The sequence below is a fragment of the Pteropus vampyrus genome, unplaced genomic scaffold (genome assembly GCF_000151845.1).
Source record: "Pteropus vampyrus isolate Shadow unplaced genomic scaffold, Pvam_2.0 Scaffold587, whole genome shotgun sequence".
Classification (NCBI taxonomy): domain Eukaryota; kingdom Metazoa; phylum Chordata; class Mammalia; order Chiroptera; family Pteropodidae; genus Pteropus; species Pteropus vampyrus.
The window spans coordinates 105,783-110,723 of NW_011889368.1; positions in this window are offsets into that span (position 1 = coordinate 105,783).

Consider the following 4,941-nt stretch of genomic DNA (forward strand, 5'->3'; position numbering starts at 1 on the left):
ATCAAAAGTTGTGGACTTTGGAAAAGAAGGATTTAGAGATAAATTTACAATTTAAAATACTTTTGTTAGAAAATAGAATAGTTTAAATATAAGGTAAGTAGAGGGGAGGAAATAAAATAAAATTAGAGGTTAATAAAATGAAAAACGAAAAACACGAGAAAAATCAGCATGTAAAATTGATTCTTTGAAAAAATTAAAACCATTTTTATCCTCTAGTAAAACTGATCAAGACTAGCGAAGACAACATCAAATTCTGGGAAGAATGTGAAACAATTCCAGCTATGTGCTAGTGGGAGGGTAAATATTGGAAAACTGATAATAGCTACCTAAGATCAAAATTACATATGCCTTGGGACTCATATATTCTGCTCCTAGCTATAAGACATGACCCAGAATAATCATACCAGGACCATCCATCATAGCCAAAAATGAAAACTATTCAAACATTCATGTCCATCAATAGTAGAATGAATAAATTGTGATTTTCATATAACAATATTATAAAGCAATGAGACTTATACAAGCTACTGCTTGCTGTAAGAAATGTCATGGAGGAATCTCAAAAGCATAATATTAAACAAAAGAAAACTATTACTACATTTACATAAAATTATCAAAGAGCAAAAACTGACAGTGTTACAGTGATATTGGTGGTGACCCTTTTGGTAGGATGATGACTGGAACAGTGAGTGATTTCCATTTTGCCGATTCTCTTGTTTCTTGATCCAGGTACTGATGCATGTGTGTGTTCTTTTTATGAGACTTCACTGATTTTTTTTATACTTTGATTTGTGTACTTTTCTCTATGGCATATCTTTAATAAAGATTTTCTTAAGAATTGATCATTGTCTGCTGTAATGGGAAAAGCAAATTTATGATAGACATAAAACTACAAAATAATGCATTAGGGCAAATTCCATTATGGCTTGTTGCCTTCAGTTTCATTACTTCATAATTACAAGATGAATAATGCCACAGTCACAAAATTAATCTATATTAATGATAAATATGAGTCTTTCAATGTTATTATTCATTTTTAAAAGAAAAAAATGCTAACAAAAAAATACCCTGCCTGTATTTAGAGACCATACTAAAGTAATCAGACCTAGCAGTAAGAGTAAGAGTTTTTTGCTTTGAAACTCTCAAACTTTCTTCCATTCAGACATATTTGGTTTTATTATTTGTTCAGATTTAATTATCACTTTTTCTTTTTGCAGCGCTGTTCAAGAGAAGTTTGCGCGATAATGAAAATACTCCAATAAAATTGTGACTAGACACATATGGCACTGGGTACTTAACATGTGACGAGTGCTACTAGTCACTGGATTTTTTATTTTATTCAATGTTAACTAATTTACATTGAAATAGTTACATGCGGTTATTGGCTATCATACTGGGCAATGTAGATCTAGAGCTTCTATTAAAAAATGGATATTCTAAAGTTGAGTTTTAATATTTTCTTTTCTATCTTGGTATTTTGATACATATATAAAAAAACAAAGACAAAAACCAAAATCTTACTTGAATTGGTGCTTGCAATTCCTAATTTAGTTTTCAAAAGTACTTTTTACTGTGAGTCACTGATAATACCATTTGTTGTTATCACTGGGAGCTCAGCTTTATTGTTGAATTGCTATTTTAGTGTTTCTGAAACTCTGGTTTATGAAGTTCCTGATTTATAGGAACTACTGTAAAAAAAATCATCTGTAGATTATTTTTTTACATGAAGATTCTGGAGAGCCCCATCTAAATTACTAAATAAGAATTTTTGCAATGGAATCTTGAAATTTGCATTTTAGCATTCTCCTTAGTGACTTTAAAAAATTTTTTTATTATCTTTTTTTTTTTTTTTTTTTTTTTTGGTGACATTGGTTAACAAAATCCAGTAAGTTTCAGGTGTACAATTTAACAGTAAGGCATATATACATTGCATTGCGTTCACCTCCCATAGTTAGATTTCTTTCTGTCACCACATATTTGACCCCTTTTACCCCAGCTACCTCCCTCCTCTCCCCTTCCCCCTTACCCAGTGATTCTTAACACAAACGAATATTAAAAGTCTCTAATCTACAACATTCACTATTTTAACTGATGTATCTGTTTTTGTACCTGTGATGTCAGTTTATTACAACATCCACATAATGGATAAATAGGAATAGTGTCTTTCACAAAAAGCATAAGATAAACATCCAGCAAAAAGTTCTTTTCCTGAGCATGTGCTTAACTATAGGCAAGGAATGACACACATACATTTGCTATTTTTATAGAAATACAAAGCTTCCCAATGTGTATAGTGGGGCTTCTCTAGATTTCAGCATATTCACCTCTATGTAAACTTCATGAGTTAAATAATAAGAGTCCAGGCCACATTCCTTTAAGATTTTCAAATGATTTTGAAGAACTACATCCCCTTACTTCAGTGGTTCTTAGACCTTGGTGAGTATTGGGGAACTTCGTGAAAATACAAAGATCTGTCATCCATGCTGTTTCAATGAATTTGCATCTCTGTGTTCTTTATCACCGCTAAGGTGACTCTGATACATGCTAATATTTGTTCCAGCTATCAGGACCCAGAGGGAAATTGGTTCTTTTGAGTGTATTTATTTAAGATATGGCTTACCTTTCCTCTCACCACCACCACAATCATTAGTGCAGTTCTCCAAATACTGTACTATTATCATCTTTATCACAGTTCTCTACATTGTCACTTAAAAACACAAAATGACCCAAACAATGATGCTTTTTTTCTTCCTGTATGAATGACATTAATTCGATCATGATATAGCCAACAGTAGTAGTCCCTAATATGTTAATTCCATGAAATACAATTTTAGTTACAAAAACTTCAAGTCATTTTAGTATTTCTGTTATTTGTTTTTATTCTCTACCCAATTCTTTTCTATTTATCAAAATAAGAGGGGTTGCCTTTTGCTTTATTCTCTTCAATTTGTGAAAGCTGTCTTTTCTACTCAGGTTAATAGCTAGAGGGAAAATGGATGCATATAGCTCTTCATCCAGTTCTCACGTGCAAATATGTTTTACTTGGTATATCTTCTCTTCACTCCTGTTTGATTTTCTCATACACTGAGTAAACTGACTTCATAAACATTTTAATTTTCAGCTCCAACTGTTACTGTGGTTCTTCTGAACCCTCAGTTGTGATGATTTATTTGTAAAGCTAAAATTTCCAGAATATATTGTGCCACTGCCAATCCCCACCCCCATCCCCATCTCCCATTAAATTGTTTTCTGGGATTTACTGTTCTTGATTGGCATAAAAAATAACTAGCACAATATTAAAGTCATCCTAATAAAGCAGTTAAGAAAAAGGCAAATAATCTAATAAAAGAATGGACAAAGAATATTAATAGGCCATCATGAGAAAAGGAAAGATGAATGGAAAGCTTTAAGATAAATGGCTTAATTTCAGTAGAAATTGACCAAAAAAAAATTTCAATGTGACATTGCTTTCAAACTGCAGAAAGTTGAAAAAAATATTTATAAGACTCTATTTTGGCAAGTCTAGAGATAAATGGATCCTCTCATCCATTTCTGGTATGAAAGTAGATTATTAAGCAGCTTATAGGTATTTTCCCTACAGAAATATACACGCATGTGGACAAATGTTTGACTTATGCACTATAACTGTAATTTTTTAAATATTAGAAACACCGTAAAGTCTTTATGTAAACAAGGAAGTGGTTAAAACCAGTTGACATCAATATTATGAACTACTATGCAGAAGTTCTTTCCTATTAGCAGAAAAAGATTCCCCAAGACACATATATATGTTATTAAGAAAAAAAACAAGTAATACATACTATATGGTTTTAATTGTGACAACAAATGGTTGTGTGTATATGTGTATGTGCACAAGTACAAAACACATTTTCTATGTTTGTATATGTACATATACTCCTGTATATGCAAAGGAGTAGTAAAATGATCTGAAATGGCATATGAAATTAGTAACAGGGATTGCCTCCTGGAGGAGAGTGCAAATGAATAGAGTACAAATGAATCTTTTTCCTTTAGCAGTATACTGTGGATTCAAAAATGAAAATGTATTTTGTCTGTTACTAATGCAATTACATTTAACTGCTGGGCAGGGAGGGCCATACTAATGAGACTGCTTCAGAAATTGGTTCCTGAGGGGCATAGGTGCAGCTGCCCGATGTTCTGGTGGATAAAGACACTGAGTCAGAGTGTAGGGAGTAGTGGAGGATTCTGATGTCTGTCTTTTCTCAGATGGTCTTAACATGCTTTTCTCAATCTGGCTTCAACTACATTCAAGGAATTTTATATTCTCCCAGATTTTATTTAGCCATAGGTAAACTGTCAGTCTTAGGGCTGGGAATATTTATCTCTCTTCTCTTCCTATGTATTCTAATGGGAACCTGGGGGATGCTGGTATCAGGAGTTACAAGCCAAATATCACATTAAATCACAAGTTGAATAAAATATTTATTAGCTGAATTTGAATTTGCTGAAATATCCCCTTTGCGAATTGATTCTGAGAGCCTCCTTTGATATTAGACAAATACAAAAATATTAAACAAAACCCAAATTACTGTACACCAAGAATCAGTATGAAGCTTGTTATAAGTTAAGAGGTAGTGAGAGTGGGGAGGGGGCAAGTGTGGGGGGGAAAGCTTGGCAACAGATCCTCCAGGATCATTGCCTGAATGTTGCCGGTAAAGACTAAGAGACCTCAAGCCAAGAACAACTGTCATTTGGCAAGTGGGCTTCCTCCTCAAAGAGTTAAGAGACACAGGTTTACAGAATTAAGCTACTAAATCCAGAAGAACTCCATAGAATCATAAAAATATTTTCCCCCAGATTTTAAATGAACTGTTCTTTATATCTCAAAAAGAAAAATAATTTAGATTTTGCATCATCTTATTTTCCATTCTATATGTGATACATTAAGAGGAGAGCTAC